Source organism: Phocoena phocoena, chromosome 5 (assembly GCF_963924675.1).
Source record: "Phocoena phocoena chromosome 5, mPhoPho1.1, whole genome shotgun sequence".
Classification (NCBI taxonomy): Eukaryota; Metazoa; Chordata; class Mammalia; order Artiodactyla; family Phocoenidae; genus Phocoena; species Phocoena phocoena.
In genome coordinates, this window is record NC_089223.1 from 96,611,594 (window position 1) to 96,634,516 (window position 22,923).

Sequence of the window (22,923 nt, forward strand, 5' to 3'; positions counted from 1 at the left end):
AAATAGAATGGTGATTACCAAGGGCTGGAGGGAGGGAGAAATGACGAGTGAGTGTTTAATGAAGACAGAGTTTCAGTTGGGGAAGATGAAGAGTTCTGGAGATGGATGGTGGTGATGGTTGTACAGCGTTGTGAATGTACTTAATGCCGTAGAACTGTATACTCTGGCAAATTTTATGTTGTGTATATTTTACCACAAAAAAACTAAGTAAAAAAAGATTAGGGGCTTCCCTGGTGGCGCAGTGGTTGAGAGTCCGCCTGCCGATGCAGGGGACATGGGTTCGTGCCCCAGTCCGGGAAGATCCCACATGCCGCGGAGCGGCTAGGCCCATGAGCCATGGCCGCTGAGCCTGCACGTCCGGAGCCTGTGCTCCGCAATGCGAGAGGCCACAACAGTGAGAGGCCCGCGTACCGCAAAAAAAAAAAAAAAAAAAAAAAAAAAAATAGATTAATTGGGATGTATGGAACCTACTAGTATTCTTATTACTGTGCTTTCAAGACACCATTTACTCAGTCCCCACACCACTTTTATGAAGTTGGTGCTATTATCTTCACTTTATAAATAATAAAATGGAGAGTCTGAGGGTTCAAGTCCACACAGCCCTAAAAATGGCCCAGGCAGGATTTGAACTGAGCTCTTTTGTCTCTAAACACTTGGGTTTTCCCTGACATCATGTGAAGGAAACTGTAACATTACTTCATGGCAAAGGGCTCAATTACTAATTCAAGTTGAAAACGTGTTTTGCTTGGAATTCATTAGGAGGAGGATAGGTAACCATGGAGGCCAAAACAAGACATATCCTTGGCCTGCAGGGGAAGGGATTTCACAACAGCACGGTTTGTCCTCCTCTGGCTGCACTAGGAGTGCACTGTGAGCAAGACGGGATCAGACCTGAGCTGCTCACACCCCAGTGCCTTCTGTTTGTTCTTCCTCAGCTCTCCCTTTGGGGCCCTGGTTTTCCTCCTCAGAACAGCTTCTTCTGTTGGCCATGAAGTCCCTTCCTTCTCCTGTCTCTACTCCACCCAGCATAGCCATACAACCACATTGTGTTATGGCTAACTATTGCTTTTTCTCCACCAAAATGCAAACTCTATCACAAACATTTAGGACAAAGACTGATCTACAGTAGAGGCTCAACAAAAGTTGAATGAAGGAAAATATTCACCAATATTTATTCTTATAAACAGTTCCTAATTTATAAAGCTCCATCTGCTGTATGTAAAAGGCTATGATGGCACAACAGTAATCTGTTCTAACATCTGTCAAATATTTTATCATCTACAGAGCAATGTTAAGCCTGTATCATCTTCCCAAGGACCCTTTTGTGGTAGGTTGGACAGGGAACCAATGTCCAGAGAAGTCAGGTAACTTGTTTATGGTCACAAAGCTAGTGTCAGACCAGAGATTTGAAACCAGGTCTTCAGTTTCATGGATTCTTCTTCCAGAGCCATCTGTTTAATAAACTCAAAAGCTACCATAATGAAATAGGACATTGCAGCCACATCTGCCAAAATTCTAAAAAAAGAGTAAACACCATACCTTGCTCTGGGATGGTGGGTTGCTCCAGAATTCTAAATCCACAAGAGACTGAGGATCTTTCATGGGAGCGCAGAGAAAATCTTGCTTTGGTACCAGACAGAAAAACAGATCCAAGTTCTCAGAGGTTTCCAAATAGTTGTGCTAAAAATAATTCTCTCCATTAGTCCCAAAGAGCCAGAGGCACTGAAAGTCATTCATTGGGTGATGCTCAATCAGGGCCAGTTAAAAACCTCGATTTTGTTTGAGTTAAACCTGAAGGTGCCTGCTTTTCTTGACCGTTAACTGTAGAGGTGCCTCCATCTCTGTGTGTTGTGGCCTCGTTTTCAGATTTGTTTACTTAATTTTTTCCCCTCTTCATTTGTTTTCCACTGAGTGGATGTTTCAGGAAAAAAATTACTCACTGACTGGAAATTAGTTGTTAACTTAGAGAAAAAAGTTATGTCCTTTTTGAGCATTTTCAATGTAGAATCTTCAGATTCTGGCAGTAGGATTGTGTCTCATGAGATAACAAGGAAAGATGTCCCTATTCTGGGTAAATACGGCAGGAAAATGGTCCCTCATCCTATGTGCTACAAAATGAAAGAGGGTGATGAATACTGTACTGCTGTTTTCTTTGTTCTCTGAATAGATAAATGATTGGATATTTTCAGAAGACTAATAGGTCTTTGTTCATATAGAGAATGGATCACAACTCAAAAGGCAGAATGGTTCTCCAGACCCTATGACAACTCATCTTCAGTGCTATCAATTTCTTTTTGTCCTTTTGATATGAACTTCATGTATATCCTTACAAGAGCAGTATGTAATTCATGATGGTGTTTATGGAAACTGAGTGACTGAAAAATTTTGTTTTTATTTTGCTTTCCCCACCATTCTTCTCAAGCTATTAAGAATGCAAATTGAAAGAAATACTTCCAGTTGGGGAAATGGGCACGAATCACAAATTTGACCAAGAATATTCATGGGCTTTATTTTGCCTTAGCTATCACCCTCCCATCTGGAGGACATAGTCTTCTGAATTTATTGGCTGTCAAAAATCTGAGTTCGAACATAGAGTCATAAAAATAATGCCTTGAGCATAGAAGTTGAGGCACAGCTTTTGCTAAAGTAGAGTAGGACCTTAATCAGAGAGAGTTTCCTCATCCTCAAAATAAAATGGCTGTCCTTATATTACTCAGCTATAAAAAGGAATGAAATTGAGTTATTTGTAAAGAGGTGGATGGATCTAGAGTCTGTCATAGAGAGTAAAAAGTTAGAAAGAGAAAAACAAATACTGTATGCTAACACACATATATGGAATCTAAAAAAACAGTACTGATGAACCTAGTGGCAGGGCAGGAATAAAGACGCAGAGGTAGAGAACAGACTTGAGGACACGGGGGTGAGGGAAGAGGAAGCTAGGACAAAGTGAGAGAGTAGCACTGACAATTATACACTACCGAATGTAAAATGGATGGCTAGTGGGAACCTGCTGCATAGCACAGGGAGATCAGCTCGATGCTTTGTGATGACCTAGAGGGGTAGGATAGGGAGGGTGGGAGAGAGGCTCAAGAGGGAGAGGATATGGGGATATATGTATACATATAGTTGATTCACTTTGTTGTACAGCAGAAACTAACACAACATTGTAAAGCAATTATACTCCAATAAAGATATAAAAAAATAAATTGGTTGTCCTTGATTATTTCTAAGTTTTCTCACTGTTCTTAATATTCTCTCATCTTGTGCCTCATGAGGTGGAGCTTAAAAAGTAATGTCAGCCACTCTATACCTTACATACAAGTAGAGATACAAGTCACCTGGAAGGGGATACTTGATATTGAGAGAGGTTACTCAGGTGACTCTCTGCATAAAGGGAAGCACTTGGTAGTGGTTTGATGAAGGTTTTCCTCTCAGGGACCCTTGGCTGGAGAGGGGTTGAGACTATTTACTTAAAACATCCAGGGCCTTCTGGAAAGGAAGGAACCAAGGACCCAGCCCCTTCTTTCCATGATGTAAACTTAAAGAAATTAGTCATGGACGACAGGGTTGGTTTGGTCCAAAGCCTGCTGTGAAGAACGGATACTGTGGACCCCAGAATGGAATTGAGAGGGAGGTACTTGGGAGTCTGGGCCAAAAGCATTAAAGGATTTGGGGGTGGCTGGTTTTGGTGGAGCACATGGATGAAGCTGAAAGTTCGTCTGTCTTCAGTGATTCTGTCATCACAGCTCTCCTTTGGGGAACAGTGGAGAATTAAGAGGGTCATTATATTAAAACTTAGTAAGGCGGTAGTACCGGGGTTAGTGGGAGCATCTCCTACAAATGGACAAGCATCTACTAGATTCTGCACAATTAGAGTGTGGCAATTTGGTGGCAGCTAAAGCAACAAGACTAGGGGACAAAACTTTTGTTTTTCACTTTCTGCCTGGGATAGAAGTAGACATGACCCCATTTGAACCAAGAATGCCCCTAGAATTCTTAGATCATTCATGGAGGGGAGGATTTAGATCTTGACTAGTCTACCTGATAATAAAAAAAATGGGATCCTGAGAACTAATTGGAAGAAAGAAAAATGGCATGACTATATTTGAACTTGAACTGGCACATAGGTCATAGAGGCTGAATTCTTTCATTAGTTCACTCCTAGCCTAACACCACAGAACAACCCACTGTCTTGTGTAAGAAGGCCCTGACTATCTGACTTGAAGGTGATCTTCCCACACTCCCCTCTGAGGTCTTCTAAAAGGCTGGACTAGAATAGCAGTCCTTATAATCTTAATTTCTGGGATGTCAGCCTGTGGATATGTTCATTTATTTGTATACAAGGGATGACTTTATTTTTACTGAAGTATAGTTGATTTACAATGTTGTGTTAGTTTCTGGTGTACAGCAAATTGATTCAGTTATATATATACATATATTCTTTTCTCAGAATTTTTCCATTATAGTTTATTACAAGATATTGAATATAGTTCCCTGTGCTATATAGTAGGACCTTATTGTTTATCTATTTTATGTATAGTAGTGTGTATCTGCTAATCCCAAACTTCTAATTTATCCCTCCCCTCCCTTTCCCTTTTGGTAACCATAAGTTTATTTTCTATATCTGTGAGTCTGTTTCTGTTTTGTAAATAACTTCATTTGTATCTTTTTTTAGATTTCACATATAAGTGATATTGTATGACGTTTATCTTTCTCTGACTTACTTCACTTAGTATGATAATCTGTAGGTCCATCCATGTTGCTATAAATGGCATTATTTCATTCTTTTTTTATGGCTGAGTACTATTCCATTGTATATATATACCACATATTCTTTATCTATTCATCTGTCAATGGACACTTAGGTTGTTTCCATTTCTTGGCTATTGTAAATAATGCTGTTATGAATATTGGGGTGCATGTAAGTGATGACTTCTTAATATTCTCTCATCTTGTGCCTCATGAGAGCTTTTCTCATTCATTTTTCTTTGCATTGGTACAATCTCCATCAAAGAGCTTAGAAATGGGTAAATTTTTCGACCTCCAAAAGAGGTAGATGTGTTCTTATTTTTCTGTCTTAACTTGACCAAGTGTTGACACAATTTACGGGTGTTCATATTTGCTTTTTCTGTGTCATTCATAACTTCCTTAAATTCCCTTTAGTGTTCGATGGCAAGGCTTCTTATATTATTAAAGTATCACTTTATTTTTTCTGTTCTGCAATATTTGAGTTTTTCTTCATTATTTTTCATCTTAGCTAACTTATTATAGTCTATATATTCCTGGATTTACTCTTCTTCACAGAGAGAATAAAATCTTTGAAATTGTCTCCTAGAGCATTCAGACCTCAGATGTTACTAAAGCTTGTTATTGCTTATTTCACTCATCATTTTCACACTTATTTTAGAGACAATAGCAAAAAAAAAAGTGGGTAGAAAAATATGCTGAAGGAAGTATTGGCTTAAAGTGAAAAAGTCGGGTTCCATTTACACCTGCCACTCATGCTGAGGCCAAGGTCTTATTCTGTCTTTTCTAGGCAGACGTTTTTTTCTCCTCTCAGCTTGTGCTTATTTTCCTGTAGCCTTAACTCACTTTTCAACTGAATTCAGTTCAATCTAGATCAATCCAATCAACGCTCATGGAGCGTCTCACAGTGTGCTGGTGAACCAGTTCTCAAGAAACAGGTACAGATTGATAGCTTTGTTAGTTTCCTTGGTGTAAGTACTTCCATCATGGCCAATTTCAAGCTACCAACCTGATATTCACTAAATGCAAAGTTGTGTGGAGTTGGCCCTTGCTAGCTGGTCTAAGCCGAATCAGCACAGCACTGGGAATATATATAAGCCAATTCTCGGTACTAGAATTATTTTTAAAAGAAGGTTCTAGCTTATGTGCTAAGACATTACATCATTTTCTCCTTTAATCCTCACCATAACCTCTTGAGGTGAGTAATTTTATCATCCTCCCTTCATAGATGAGGAATTTGGGCAGGCTGATCCTCAGTTGGCCCCCCTAACCACTGTACCATGTATCCCCATAGGGTGTTTCTAACTTTACAAGACAAGGTTCCTGCATCCACACAACTTGCAGGTGGGTGGATTGCATGCCTGACTCCTCTTCTTCCTTCCCATAGCACTGGGTGCGGGTGGGAATCTAACCTTGTCTTTCTAGCCTCAGTGCCTTGCTTATATCATCTCCTCTTGCTTACAAGTCCCTGTTGGCCATGTCCTTCCCATGCCCTTTTCTTCATATGCTCACTTTTGTCCTCCTTATGCATTGCTTTCTCCAGAAAACCTCCCTGATACTCTCAGCAGGTACAGCCTTCCCTTCCTTCGAACCCTCCTAGCACATTATTTGGATCTCTCTTATGCACCTTAACTCATGGATTCTTAACTAGATCTATTGTATCAGCACACCAGTGGATTAGTTCTAGGTACTGATATTTTTCAAAAGCTCTATGGGTAATTCTGATAAGCAGTCAGAAATTGGGAATCTTTACCTTATCTACTTTTCCTCAAATGATGCCTCCTCTGTTAGTCCTTCCAAGCCAGGGAGTGTCAGTGATATAAATCTGATCTGGTCTTCTCACTCTTTTATTCTGTTCTTTTATTAATCACCTCATTACATACTTATTGAGCTCCTACTATATGCCAGATACTGAGTGATTGATCTTGGTATTCAATGGGGAGCAAACATGGAGCCCTTACCCTTAGAGAGAAAAAGTCTAGTAGGGAAGACAGACATTCATCAAATAAGCATAAGACTATGTTTAGCAGATGTTAATTGGGACTTTCCATCATCTTGGAGTTTCAGTTGAGCACTCAAGGCAGAGAATAATGGGCAATCAGTTCCCATACATCCATTTAAGACTTGCCAAAAACCAGCTATATCTGATACTAGCTATAGTCCACTTTTACCCACATAAGAGAAAACTAGAAATTCAAAAAGGATGAATAGTTGAAGGGAGCCATCAAGGTAGAGAGTCATTAGCTGATAAGGGAGTGCCAAGGACCTCTCCTCTCCCTTCCTATGAGGGAGGAGATGGAGGAATAATACCCCCTCCCCAACTCCCAGACTAGTGGCAAGGACCCCAAGAGATTACTGTTAGTATCAGAGGTGCCTGCAAGAAAGAAACCACCTTGTTCTCCAGTTGCATATTAACTGAACTGTGAAACTGAAAGCCTTGCAGTTCTCATGGGATCAGAGAAATGTGGGGGAGCTTGACCTACCCCTAAAGTTTGATGTCTTATGTGATCATAGAAATTAGAGAATTCTGAAGGCAGAAGGCTGTCTGGAGAAGAGAGAGCAGTATAGAAGCAGCTATTGGAGAGGCAAGGATGTATGAATTTCCCAAGAGGCAGATGACACTGAGGATGGCAACTGGGATTGGGCCATTTAGGTGGGACCTCTTGAGCCAGGAGGGAGTCCTTCTAGGATGAGGAATCCAGTAAGAAGCCATCTAGCATACCACTGACTGCAGAAGCTGAGGATGGTATGGGGGCAAAGCAGGGTATCACCCAAGGACTTTATCACCCATATTAGGAAATTGTAAAGCATGGAGGTCCCTCAGAAAGCCTCTAATGGCCACGGGAAATGTTCAACCAGAAAGAGCCAGCATTTGAATACCTGGAGCACCAAGCAGGTATCGGCAGCCAGAAAAGAACCATACCAGTACCTATTAAGTAAACATACTTTGGTCACATTTTTCTAATTCTCCTCCCTTCTGATCTGACTCTGGACATGCCCAAAGTAGAAGGAGAGGTAGGAGATGGGGGAAGAGTGAAAAGCATAACATATTCTGAGCTGAAGACTTGGAAAAGAACAAGCTTTCTATTGGATGTGATATTGAGGTGTTGATTTAGATTTGTCTTTTGAATGTCTGAAAATGAGTCACAATTGACCAACGAGATTGTTCATGTCACTCAAAGTGACCAGAAAGCTAAGGAATTTGCCTGAGTTGTCACGAAAGGGCAGAGAAAAAGATCCAACAGGATTTGACTAGAAAAAGTGATGGGAGAAAAATGAAGTTATTTCTTATTTATATCATATTTAAGACATAGGCGATCATTTAATAAATTCAGGAAACTCTGGAAAGTGTTTTCTGAAGGGAAAGTACAGGGTGTTATGGGAGTGTTTAAGCAGGGCAACCTAATTGAGACCTAGGGCTTGTCTAAAGAAATGACATGTGACCTGAAATATAAAAGAGGAACAGTCATTAATTAGGAAGAGAAATTAGAAAACACTTCCAGGCTGAGGAAATGCCATGTGCAAAGGCCCTGAGGTGGAATAGGATGATTTTGAAAGGTCATTGAAAAGAGCAAAGGAGAGCATATGCCTGGAGGATATGCCTGGAACTAGCAGGGCTCTGCTGGGCTTGGAAGGTTCTGGTCTTTATCCTGAAAGGCTGTGAGCAGGGTTTTATGGGGCAGGCTGCCAACTCCCCCTCAACCCCAGTCTGTTACAATAATGAAGTTGATACAAATAGAGGTGATGCTTGCTGCCATTTTCCTGCCTCTCATTGAGGTGACTTCAATAAGCTATACAGACTTCATTTGGCTTATGAACTGAATCTGCTTTCATTGTTGAGAAAGATGTAAGCTCTTGTGAGAAAAGTGGTTTGCATATTTTAAAAAAGGTAATTCACACACTCATTGAATGAACAAATGTCATGACCTCTACCTGTGCCAGGTACCACCACAGGCCCTGGAGATGAGGAGCTGAAAGAGGAAGACAGGATTCTAATGCCTTGGAACTCACTCCAGTGAGAATTTCAAGTCATTAGGGAAGGAAGATGCCCTCTGAGGGCATCTGCCTGATTTTTCCATTTTATAGAGAAGAAAATACCTTCAGTGAAAAGTGACTCTTCCAAAGGCCCTATTTATGGATAAGACCAGAGTTAGAACTCAGGTCCCCTGTAAGATTCTCTCCTCTGTACAGCACATCTAGTTACCAGGACCTGATTCCTGACTTCACACAGAGAAGACACTGCAGTATTTTTCATACACGTAAATACCTATTACTGTGGATAATTGAGAGTTAACATGGTAGTATTATCCCAGATCATAATACTTGATTCTCATCTTTCTACCGCAAATATCACTTCTTATATTTTAAATCATAAGAACATTCTTAAAAATTACAGAAAATTTTGAGCATACACAAAAGTAGAGACCAAATGGAAGATGAGTTGCTGTGTACCCACCACCAGCTCAATAGTTACTGAGAGGAATATAATTTCATTGATACCCCTACTCAACTAATCCCTTACCCCTGCATTTTGGTATGTTTAGAAGCAAATTCCACACATCATATGATCTATTTCATAACTATTTCAGGAAAACCTAGGAATTATTATCATCTTGAATAATAAATAACAGAGTGATTGACACCGTGCAGCTTCATCAGCCCTTGAGACTTTTAATCAAAAATAGGCTTACTTTAGAGTAGCTTAAAATGTCTTAAAAGCACTTTACTCACAAACTGCTACACTGTGCACTAAAAGTTGCAAAATGTAATTTTATGTAGTCTCAAGCTTTCTCAGTGAAGTTTTCAGAGTCCACAGGGGAGCTCTCTGATGTCTTGTTACAGAAATTCCAAGAAGTTTTGAGCCCAGTAAAGGCCTGTCTGTGGGTCCGTGTGTTCCAGGAAAGACTACAGTGCAGAGCTGGCCTTTAGTCCTGCCACGTGTCAAGGATGGGTGATACTGCTGCCACGTGTAATTTTTGGCTTTTACTAACATAGCCTATCATACCATACTAAGATTATTTAGGAAACACGAGAGAACTAGCATCATCTTTATTTTTTATTTATGTTTTTATTGGGGTATAGTTGTTTTACAATGTTGTATTAGTTTCTACTGTACAGGGAAGTGGAGCTCCCTGTGCTATACAGCAGGTTCTCATTAGGTATCTATCTTATACACATTAGTTAGTGTATATATGTCAATCCCAATCTCCCAATTCATCCCACCCCTCCTTTCCCCCGCTTGGCGTCCATTCGTTTTTAAAATGTTAGAGAGTCCTGGAATCTTGGGATGCGAAGGCTAACAGAGTGATCTGCGTTGTCTTGGGCACTTAAGAATCAACAGGCACAGAATGAAGCCTGTCAGCCCTGGGGAAGGATCTCAGTGCAGCTGGGCATGGCCACCTCCATCCCCACCATGGTGCAGACGGAAAGGTGAGGTCAGGGGAAAACCTAACCTGGAAGGCAAACCACAGGAACCAAAACTTTGTGTGTTTGCTTTACCACTTCTATGCTTCTTGTAACAGTGACTTCAATTTGCACATTTCCCTGAGAAATATTTGGCATATGAGAGATTCTGTATCTCTGTTTTTTTAAATTTTTATTTTCTGATGTTGTGTGTGTGTTCTTAAAATTGACATATAACGGACACATAACATTTCATTAGCTCCAGATGTACAATATAATGGTTTCATATAGGCATATATTGCAAAATGATCAACACAGTAAGTCTAGTTGACATCTAGCACCATCCATAGTTATAAATTTTTTTTCTTGTGATGAGAACTTTCAAGATCTACTCTCTTAGCAACTTTCAAATATACAATACAGTATTATTAACTATAGTTTCCATGCTGTATATTTCATTCCAGCTTTATTTATCTTATAGCTGAAAGTTTGTGCCTTTTGACCCCCTTCACCCATTTCACCTACCTCCCATCCCTGCCTCTGGCAACCATCAATCTGATCTCTGCATCTCTGAGTTCATTTTAATTTTTTTTTAAGATTCTATGTAGAAGTGTGATCATACTGTATTTGTTTTTCTTTGTCTGACTTATTTCATTTAGCATAATGCCTTCAAGGTCCATACATGTTGTTGCAAATGGTAAGATTTCCTTCATTTTTATATGGCTAAACAGTATTCCATTGTGTGTGTGTGTATATATATATATATATATATATATATATATATATATATATATATAAAATATATATATATATAAAACATTTTCTTTATCCATTAATCCATTGATGGACACTTAAAGTTGTTTCTGAGATGCCATATCATTGAATAATAGAAAATAAATAATAGTTACCATTTATCAAGAGTTTTATTATGGCAGAGCACTGTCCTAAGTGCTTTATATGCATTTCTTACTTATTCTTTACCAAGAGCACATGAGGTAGCTGGTATGATTTTCCCATGATAAGTGAGGGGGCTGAGGTTAGAGAAAGAAGAGCAAGGCTGGTAAGTGGCAGAGATGGACTCCAAAACCTTCACCTTCACTAGTGATCACATTACCCATATGGGTAAAATCCAAGGCCTGTTCAAATTTTGGCTTAGGGGTCTGTCTCCATGACATTCAACACACTTGACGGCAATGAGAATGGGAAACTTCTATTAAAATGTGCTACTTCACTTTTCTTCTCTGTACCTACTCTACAGTTCCTCTCTATTTTTATTGTTAGTATAACATGGTATCTAAGAATTACACTGGGAACAGTTCAATTGACATCATGCAGAGGCAACCAGCTACTCCTGGAGGGGAAAAAGGGAAATGGGCACTCTGATCTGAAGTGCTGAGTGTGAGGTCTCTGAATGAAGCACCCTGAGAACAAGTGAAACTAGATAAGGCACAAAGGAAAAGAGAAAAAAAAAGCAAACTACAAACCCTCTGAAAAAAAATGCCTCTGCATCTCTAGCTATTGCAGATGTTGGCATCTTCAGTGGAGTCTCCTATTGCATGGGGACCTTCAAGATGGCAGAGGAGTGAGACGTAGAGATCACCTTCTTCCCCACAAATACATCAAAAATACATCTATATGTGGAACAACTCCTACTGAACACCTACTGAATGCTGGCAGAAGACCTCAGATTCCCAAAAGGCAAGAAAATACCCATGTACATGGCCATGTGGCTGACAGGGTCTTGGTGATCCAGCCTTTTGTCAGGTCTGAGCCTCCGAAGTGGGAGAGCCGCGTTCAGGACATTGGACCACCAGAGACCTCCCAGCCCCACATAATATTAATTGGCAAGAGCTCTCCCTGAGATCTTCATCTCAATTCTAAGACCCAGCTCCACTCAATGACCAGCAAGCTACAGTGCTGGATGCCCCATGCCAAACACCTAGCAAGACAGGAACACAAACCAACCCATTAGCAGAGAGGCAGCCTAAAATCATAATAACTTCACAGACACCCCAAAACACACCACTGGACGTGGCCCTGCCCCCCAGAAAGACAAGATCCAGTGCCACCCACGAGAACACAGGTACCAGTACCCTCCACCAGGAAGCCTACACAAGCTACAAAACCAACCTCACCCACCGATGGCAGACACCAAAAATAATGGGAACTATGTTCCTGCAGCTGCAAAAAGGAGACCCCAAACAAAGTAAGTTACACAAAATGAGAAGACACAGAAATAGGCAGCAGATGAAGGAGCAAGGTAAAAGCCCACCAGACCAAACAAACGAAGAAGTAATAGGCAGTCTACCTGAAAAATAATTCAGGTAATGATAGTAAAGATGATCCAAAATATTGGAAATAGAATGGAGAAAATACAAGAAACGTTTAACAAGGACCAAGAAGAACTAAAGACCAAACAAACAATGATGAACAACACAATAAATGAAATTAAAAATTCTCTAGAAGGAATCAATAGCATAATAACTGAGGGAGAATGGATAAGTGACCTGGAAGATAAAAGAGTGGAAATAACTACTGCAGAGCAGAATAAAGAAAAAAGAATGAAAAGAATTGAGGACAGTCTCAGAGACTTGTGGGACAATATTAAACACACCAACATTCAAATTATAGGGGTCCCAGAAGAAGAAGAGAAAAAGAAAGGGACTGAGAAAATATTAGAAGTGATTATAATTGAAAACTTCCCTAATATGGGTAAGGAACGAGTCACCCAAGTCCAGGAAGTGCAGAGAGTTCCATACAGGATAAATCCAAGGAGAAACACACCAAGACACATATTAATCAAACTATCAAAACTTAAATACAAAGAAAACATATTAAAAGCAGCAAGGGAAAAGCAACAATTAACATAAAAGAGAATCCCTATAAGGTTAACTGCTGATTTTTCAGCAGAAACGCTAGAAGCCAAAAGGGAGTGGCAGGACGTATTTAAGGTGATGAAAGGGAAAAACCTACAACTAAGATTACTCTACCCAGCAAGGATCTCATTCAGATTTGATGGAGAAAGTGAAACCTTTACAGACAAGCAAAAGTTAAGAGAATTCAACACCGCCAAATCAGCTTTACAACAAATGCTAAAGGAACTTCACTAGGCAAGAAACACAAGAGAAGGAAAAGACCTACAAAAACAAACCCAAAACAATTAAGAAAATGGTAATGGGAACATACATATTGATAATTACCTTAAGTGTAAATGGATTAAATGCTCCAACAAAAAGACATAGACTGGCTGAATGGATACAAAAAGAAGAACTGTATATATGCTGTCTACAAGAGACCAAATTCAGACCTAGGGACACATACAGACTGAAAGTGAGGGGAGGGAAAAAGGTATTCCATGCAAATGAAAATCAAAAGAAAGCTGGAGCAACAATTCTCATATCAGACAAAATAGACTTTAAGACTATTACAAGAGCCAAAGAAGGACACTACATAATGATCAAGGGATAAATCCAAGAAGAAGATATAACAATTGTAAATATTTATGCACCCAACATAGGAGCACCTCAATACATAAGGCAAATGCTAACAGCCATAAAAGGGAAAATTGGCAGTAACACAATAATAGTAGGGGAGTTTAACACCCCACTTTCACCAATGGAAAGATCATCCAAAATGAAAATAAATAAGGAAACACAAGCTTTAAGTGACACATTAGACCAGATAGACTCAATTGATATTTATAGGATATTCCATCCAAAAACAGCAGATTACACTTTCTTCTCAAGTGCTCATGGAACATTCTCCAGGATAGATCATATCTTGGGTCACATATCAAGCCTTGGTAAATTTAAGAAAATTGAAATCATATCAAGTATCTTTTCTGACCACAATGCTATGAGACTGGATGTCAATTCCAGGAAAAAAAGGTAAAAAATACAAACAAATGGAGGTTAAACAATACAGTACTAAATAACCAAGAGATCACTGAAGAAATCAAAGAGGAGATAAAAAAATACCTAGAAACAAATGACAATGAAAACACGACAGCCCAAAAACTATGGGATGCAGCAAAAGCAGTTCTTAGAGGGAAGTTTATAGCAATACAATCCTACCTCAAGAAATAAAAAACATCTCAAATAAGCAACCTAACATTACATCTAAAGCAATCAGAGAACAAAGAACCAAAGAATCCCCAAAGTTTGCAGAAGGAAAGAAATCATAAAGATCAGATGAGAAATAAATGAAAAAGAAATGAAGGAAACAATAACAAATATCAATAAAACTAAAAGCTGGTTCTTTGAGAAGATAAACAAAATTTATAAACCTGTAGCCAGACTCATCAAGGAAAAAAGGGAGGGGACTCAAATCAACAGAATTAAGAATGAAAAAGGAGAAGTAACAACTGACATTGCAGAAATACCAAGGATCATGAGAGATTACTACAAGCAACTATATGTCAATCAAATGGACAACCTGGAAGAAAAGGACAAATACTTAGAAAAGTACAACTTTGCAAGACTAAACCAGGAAGAAATAGAAAATATAAACAGACCAATCACGAACACTGAAATTGAAACTGATTAAAAATCTTCCAACAAACAAAAGCCCAGGACCAAATGGCTTCATAGGTGAATTATAGCACACATTTAGAGAAGAGCTAACACCCATCCTTCTCAAACTCTTCCAAAATATAGTAGAGGGAAGAACACTCCCGAACTCATTCTATGAGGCCACCATTACCCTGATACCAAAAGCAGACAAAGATGCCACGATAAAAGAAAACTACAGGCCAATATCACTGATGAACCTAGATGTAAAAATCCTCAACAAAATACTGGTAAACAGAATCCAACAGCACATTAAAGGGATCATACACCATGTTCACGTGGGGTTTATCCCAGGAATGCAAGGATTCTTCAAAATTCTTGAGACACAGACACAGATGTAGAGAACAGACATATGGACACCAAGTGGGGAAAACCGCGGTGGGGTGGGGATAGTGGTGTGCTGAATTGGGCGATTGGGATTGACATGTATACACTGATGGGTATAAAATTGATGACTAATAAGAACCTGCAGTATAAAAAAAGAAACAAACAAACAAAACAACTAATACTAAACTTTCTTTGGGTTATGTGTATGGAAATATGTTAATATAAATGTTTCAGACATTACAAAAAATACACAAATCAATCAATGTGATATACCATATTAACAAATTGAAGGAGAAAAAAAATATGATCATCTCAATAGATGCAGAAAAAGCTTTCAACAAAATTCAACATCTACTTATAATAAAAACTCTCCAGAAAATAAGCATAGAGGGAACCTACCTCAACATAATAAAGGCCATATATGACAAACCCACAGCCAACATTGTTCTCAATGGTGAAAAATTGAAAACATTTCCTCTAAGATCAGAAACAAGACAAGCTTGCCCACTCGCACCACTATTATTGAACAGAGTTTTGGAAGTTTTAGCCACAGTAATCAGAGAAGAAAAAGAAATAAAAGGAATCCACATTGGAAAAGAAGAAGTAAAACTGTCACTGTTTGTAGATGACATGATACTATACATAGAAAATCCTAAAGACTCTACCAGAAAACTACTAGAGCTAATCAATGAATTTGGTAAAGTAGTAGGATAAAAATTAATGCACTGAAATCTCTTGTATTCCTATACACTAACGATGAAAAATCTGAAAGTGTGCTTCCCTGGTGGCGCAGTGGTTGAGAGTCCGCCTGCCGATGCAGGGGGTATGGGTTTGTGCCCCAGTCCGGGAAGATCCCACATGGTGCAGAGCAGCTGGGCCCATGAGCCATGGCCGCTGAGCCTGCGTGTCCGGAGCCTGTGCTCCACAACGGGAGAGGCCACAACAGTGAGAGACCTGCATACTGCAAAAAAAAAAAAAAAAGAAAAATCTGAAAGGGAAATTAAGGAAACACTCCCATTTCCATTGCAACAAAAAGAATAAAATACCTAGGAATAAATCTACCTAAGGAGACAAAAGACCTGTATGCAGAAAACTATAAGACACTGATGAAAGAAATTAAAGATGATACAAACAGATGGAGAGATATACCATGTTCTTGAATTGAAAGAAGCAACAATGTGAAAATGACTATAATACCCACAGCAATCTACAGATTCAATGCAATCCCTATCAAACTAGCAATGGCATTTTTTCACAGAACTAGAACAAAAAAATTTCACAATTAGTAGGGAAACACAAAAGACCCCAAATAGCCAAAGCAATCTTGAGAAAGAAAAATGCAGCTGCAGGAATCAGGCTCCCTCACTTCAGACAATACTACAAAGCTACAGTAATCAAGAAAATAGGGTACTGGCACAAAAGCAGAAATAGAGATCAATGGAACAGGATAGAAAGCCCAGAGATAAACCCACGCACATATGGTCACCTAATCTTTGATAAAGGAGGCAAGAATATACAATGGAGAAATGACACCCTCTTCAGTAAGTGGTGCTGGGAAAACTGGACAGCTACATGTAAAAGAATGAAATTAGAACACTCCCTAACACCATACACAAAAATAAACTCAAAATGGATTAAAGACCTGAGTGTAATGCCAGACACCATCAAACTCTTAGAGGAAAACATAGGCAGAACACTGTATGATATAAATCACAGCAAGATCCTTTTTGACCCATCTCCTAAAGAAATGGAAATAAAACCAAAAGTAAACTAATTGGACCTAATGGAACTTAAACACTTTTGTGCAGCAAAGGAAACCATAAGAAAGATGAAAATACAACCCTCAGAATGGGAGAAAATATTTGCAAATGAAGCAACTGACAAAGGATTAATCTCCAAAATATAAAAATAGCACATGCAGCTCAATATTAAAAAAACAAACAACCCAATCTGAAAATGGGCAGAAGACCTAAATAGACATATTTCTGGAGAAGATCTACAGATTGCCAACAAAGACATGAAAGGATGCTCATAACTAATCATTAGAGAAATACAAATCAAAACTTCAATGAGGTATCACCTCACAATGGTCAGAATGGCAATCATCAAATAATCTACAAACAATAAATCCTGGAGAGAGTGTGGAGAAAAGGGAACCCTCTTACACTGTTTGTGGGAATGTAAATTGATACAGCCACTATGGAGAACAGTGTGGAGGTTCCTTAAAAAACTAAAGATAGAACTACCATACGACCCAGCAATCCCACTACTGGGCATATACCCTGAGAAAACCATAATTCGAAAAGACACATGCACCCAATATTCATTGCAGCTCTATTTACAATAGCCAGGACGTGGAAGCAACCTAAGTGTCCATCAACAGATGAATGGATAAAGAAGTTGTAGTACATATATACAATGGAATATTACTCAGCCATAAATAGATATGAAATTGAACTATTTGTAGTGAGGTTGATGGACCCAGAGTCTGTCATAGAGAGTAAAGTAAGTTAGAAAGGGAAAAACAAATACCATATGCTAACAAATATATATAGAATCTAAATTTTAAAAAAAAGGTTCTGATGAACCTAGGGGCAGAACAGGATTAAAGACACAGACATAGAGAATGGACTTGAGGACACAGGGAGGGGGAAGGATAAGCTGGGACAAAGTGAGAGGGTAGTATTGACGTATATACACTACCAAAATGTAAAATAGCTAGTGGGAAGGAGCTGCATTGCATAGGGAGATCAGGTCGGTGCTTTGTGACCACCTAGAGGGGTGGGATAAGGAGGGTGAGAGGGAGATGCAAGAGATAGGGGATATTGGGATATATGTATACATATACCTGATTCACTTTATTATACAGCAGAAACTAAGACAATGTTGTAAAGCAGTTATACTCCAATAAAGATGTTTAAAAAAAAAGAGGGACACAATGCATTTGCAGGAAAAAAATTGTGCTACTTCAAAGTTTAACACTAAAGGAACAGGGAATGGTGGTAGAGGAGACTGCATTATCCCTGTTCCTTTCATTTTCATGGAGTAGGGATTTCCCCAAGCACTCTACCTCTTTATTTATTCTTCCCCAGAGAAAGTAGAATGGATGAATTTGGGATATATGGGAAGAACTAGGTATGTTCAGCTCTGTTGACTGGGGATGAAATTCTGCCCAGTTTCAGGGAATCTGGTTTAAGAAGCTCCTTTACCATCACACCAAAGCAATATTCTTAAAAAAGGTATAATTTATAAAGAGTAAAAGTCATTCTTTTTTATGTGTACGGTCGAATGAGTTTTGACCAATGTAGTATAACCATCACACACTAGAGACAGAACATTTCCATTCCCTCTTAAATGTTTCCTCATGCCCCTTTGTGGTAAAAACTCTCCCCCATTCTAGCCACTGGCAGCCACTGATTTATTTCTGTCCCTATAATTTTGCCTTTTCCAGAATCTCATATAAGTGGAGTCACACAACATGTGGGCTCTTGAATCTGTCTTCTTTTATGGAGCGTAAGCTTTTGAGAGTCACCCATGTTCCTTTCTCTGCTAAGCACTATTCCACTGTATAGGCGTACCACAGCTGGTTTGTCCATGTACAAGCTGAGGGACATTAAACTTGTTTCCAGTGGTTGGCTCTTCTGAATTAAAGTTGTAATAAACATTCATGCACAGGTCTTTGTGTAAACGTGTTTCTATTTCTCTTGGCTGAATAGCTAGGAGACAGATTGTTGGTGAATATGTTACATGTATATTTAACTTATAGGAAGTTGCCAAACTGTTTTCCAAAGAGGATATGCCATTTGTATTTTCAGCAGCAATGGATGAAAGTTCTAGGTGCTCCAGATCCTTGCCAGCACTTCGTATTCCTGATTTTGCTTTCAAATTTTCGCCATTCTAATTGGTGTGTGGTGGTATTGTGTTGTGGTTTTAATTGAATTTCCCTAATGATGTTGAGTATCTCTTCATGTACTTATTTGCCATCCATATATCTTCCTTGTTGAAGAATCAGTTCAAATCTTTTGTTCACTTTGGGTTATCTGCTTATCATTTGTTGTAAGAATTTATATATTCTAGATATATATCAGATGTGTGTTTTACAAATAGTTTCTCCAGTCTATGATTTGACTATTTTTTAATTAGTTATGTCTTTTGAAGAGAAGCATTTCATTTTAAGTGCAGTTTATTAAATTTTTTCTTTTATATTTAGTGTTTTTATATCTTATTTAAGAAATCTTTGCTCAACTCAAGGTTACAAATATTTCCTCCTAGAAATTGTATAGTTTTAGGTTTTATATTTAGGTTTATGATAGCTTTTAATTTTTTATATGGGGTGAAGTAAAAGTCAAGATTTTTGGGGGGGGTTTGGGAATTGAGAGACTGAATATACAGACAATGGCCAGACCATATTTACAATAGACTCTGACCTACAACCTTAGGCAACCTACCCAGGAAACCAACCTTACCTATCATAACAGCCAAGGAGGCCAACTTGTTGTTATAAGCTAGATGTGCAGGAAGTCAGACTACTGTCTCTAGTAATAATCCTGGAAGCCAAACAATAACCCCTGCAACAATCAGCCCCACATAGCCAGGACTTGAATAATAACTGACAGCTTTCCTAATTTTTATCTCCACTTCCAGTGTAAGTCCAACCAAAGAAAGCCAAATATACACCCCAATCAATCACATAGGATGACCCTTGTCTGGTTATCCCACCTACAGCTTTCCTATGAAAATTCCCTCCAGTCAGGGCATACCTGAAACCTTCTCTGTCTTCCACTATAAAGCTTTCCCACTCCTCTGCCTGTTTTTGAATCTCTGCCAAAATGCAAGTGTTGGTGGCTGACTCCCTTGCTATAGCCAGCTCTGAATAAATAGCCTTTTCTTGTTCTCATTTAGTTGGTCTTCATTTATTTCCACAATACGGATGCAAACTGCTTCGTTTTATTTCTCAATTTGCATAAAATCTGGCAGAGAAGCAGGGGTATTGTTTATTGAGGCCCCCAATAAGTGTGGGAAAGCCAACTCCTACTTTTAAGGGGTTGCAGTCTGTAGGGGGAAGCTAGTCTTTTATACCTGAGTTACACTTGATATAAACTCAGGGATAAGAATGTGCACCTTACAGTGTGCTCCTTTGGGGCAAGAACCCTGTCTTATTCATCTTTGTATCACTCACTTATAGCCAAGGCCTAAAATCTAGAATTTCTTAATATATGCCAGTTGATATAATGACTAATTCTAATTAGATGCCCAAATAAGACCATGAAAAGCAGTCGACAACGAGGATCGGGTTCTGGAAGTAAACACAACGGGTGTGTATGAACAGCCAAGTAAATAACTCTCCTACTTTCCTACTTTCCTCGGTTTAGGCCTGGATGTCTCATACCTGACCTCTTGCAACAGCCTTTTAATGGCTCTCTCTGCCATTGTGGTTTTTTGCCTTCAAGTCCAACGTCTAGTCTGCTGCTAAAGTGAATTCAAACAATGAGCATTTGATAAATAAATATTGATTAAATGAAAGAAGAATAGCATTCTCCTATTTAAAACTATTCCAATAATTCAAACTACTCTGTGATTTTATGACCTAAAGAAAACAAAAATCTACAAAGGCAGGAAATACACAGTAAACAAACATGTGTTGAACGTCTACTATTTTCCAGGATGGGTAAATAAATAAACCAATATTAATTGAACTCAGACCTCATTCATTGGTAGTTCCCATGTTAAAGTGTTGATGAGAGCTAGATGCCTGGTTTGAAAACGTTTTGAGTGTCTGAATCTTGAACTGGATTGTAAAAGAATGAAAGCATTCACAGCAATGCTGATAATCATAATAATGCTGATAACAAAGACGAGAGCTAACTGGTATTTCACGCTTACTACATGCCCAGCACTGTCCCAGCACCTAACGTTTATTTTATCTTCCTAACAGTTGCATGAGGTTGGTATGCCACATTCTAAGCTCCCTGAGGACAACAATCACGGACTTGTTCCTTCCCAGAAAAGTGCATGGATCAGAGGAGGACCTGAACGCTGAATGGATATTATTATTCCCACTGCGTATCTACATAAGCTACAGCTTTAGGTGGGTAAGGGACTTGTCTGAAGTCACCCAGTTGGTAATTGTTGGAATCAAGGTATGAAGTGTTTGGTTTCAAGCAGAGTGTTCTTAGGTCCCAAGTTTCCACAATAACTGCTTCTCTTAAGATATCCAGCTAGACCATGGATGGAACTTGAGGAATCAAGAAATCCTGTGTGGAGTTTCACTTTGCTGGAGCCCAGCAGGCTGATTTGAGGCAAAGCAAAAAGGAAGGAGGGCCCTCTGAGGTCAGCTGGTCAACTCTGGCTTTAGAGTGGCTCATTGGGGTTATATCCCTGGCCCTGGGAGCAGTTCTCCTTGGACCCTCACAAGACAGGAAAGAGAGGAGTTAAAAGGGAAGGGGGACCTGAGATCTCATCTCCTTGCCTGGAGAGGAAGTAGGCAGCATTTGCGGCCAGCTAACAATATCCTCCAGTTTGTTAAGAGTAATAAAGGATGAGCTCAAAGGCATCCATTATGCAGAACTTGGCCATGTGACAAATACCAAGGAAAATCATAGAAGGTGCAAATGGAAAGTGGGATTATTTGCTAGTACATCAGTGCCATTGGTTGAAATGGTGAGATCCACCTTGCTCTTGGATTCTGGGGCAACTTGGAAGCCAAAAACACCTGCTGTCCTGTGCAGCTGGTTACACAGGGGTGCTCTTTTTCTATGGGCAGTTGTGGTCACTGAGACGTACATATCTGGCCTCTCAGGACATTAACCAGTGGTCAGGACAAGGGACCTACCTGAAGGGTTTCCCCTGGCAGCCCAGAGGAAGTTCCTCAAGGGGCCAAGAGTCAACACCATTTATTGGGATTCCTAACTTGAAGGCAGCAAATAATAGCATCCATTTATTAAGCACCTACTCTATGCTAGCCACAGTAATCCTGACCACCTAGTGAAGTAGGTATTATTACCTACTTATTAAAAATGTTTATTTTTTTATTGTTCTATATGTGTGTCTGTTCATAGATCTTTTCGTTCAAAGATTTGTAATATTGCCCATATGCTGTTGCTGTTTGCTTTTTTTTATTCTCTCATTGATCTATTTTACAGCAGATTTCTTGCATGTTTGTATTCTAACATTTCTTTTTTGTTTTTAACATCTTCATTGGCCTATAATTGCTTTACACTGGTGTGTTAGTTTCTCATGTATAACAAAGTGAAACAGCTATACATATACATACATCCCCATATCTCCTCCCTCTTGCATTTCCCTCCCACCCTCCTTATCCCACCCCTCTAGGTGGACAAAAAGCACTGAGCTGATCTCCCTGTGCTATGCGGCTGCTTCCCACTAGCTATCTATCTTACATTTAGTAGTGTATATATGTCCATGCCACTCTCACTTCATCCCAGCTTACCCTTCCCCCTCCCCATATCCTCAAGTCCATTCCCTACGTCTGCGTCTTTATTCCTGTCCTGCCTTTAGGTTCTTCAGAACCATTTTCTTTCTTTTTTAGATTCCATATATATGTGTTAGCATACGGTATTTGTTTTTCTCTTTCTGACTTACTTCACTCTGTATGACAGTCTCTAGCTCAATCCACCTCACTACAAATAGCTCAATTTCATTTCTTTTCATGGCTGAGTAATATTCCATTGTATATATGTGCCATATATTCTTTGTCCATTCATCTCTTGATGGTCACGTAGGTTGCTTCCATGTCCTGGCTATTGTAAATAGAGCTGCAATGAACATTGTGGTACATGACTCTTTTCGAATTATGGTTTTCTGAGGGTATATGCCCAGGAGTGGGATTGCTGGGTCATGTGGTAGTGCTATTTTTAGC

At 39.2% G+C, this 22,923-nt stretch overlaps 1 protein-coding gene across 2 annotated transcripts in view; it reads right to left on the bottom strand.

The window, feature by feature from the left end:
* C1QTNF7 (C1q and TNF related 7) overlaps nt 1-22,923 on the bottom strand; it is a 136,420-nt gene that overhangs the window by 14,140 nt on the left and 99,357 nt on the right. The window contains exon 1 of one of the 2 annotated variants that reach the window (XM_065877876.1): nt 1,319-1,334. The exons of the other annotated variant lie outside the window; for it this stretch is intronic. The gene's annotated coding sequence lies outside the window, so the exon portion shown is untranslated. Of the gene's footprint in view, nt 1-1,318; nt 1,335-22,923 lie in introns of those variants that run through there. 2 annotated transcript variants of the gene reach the window in all.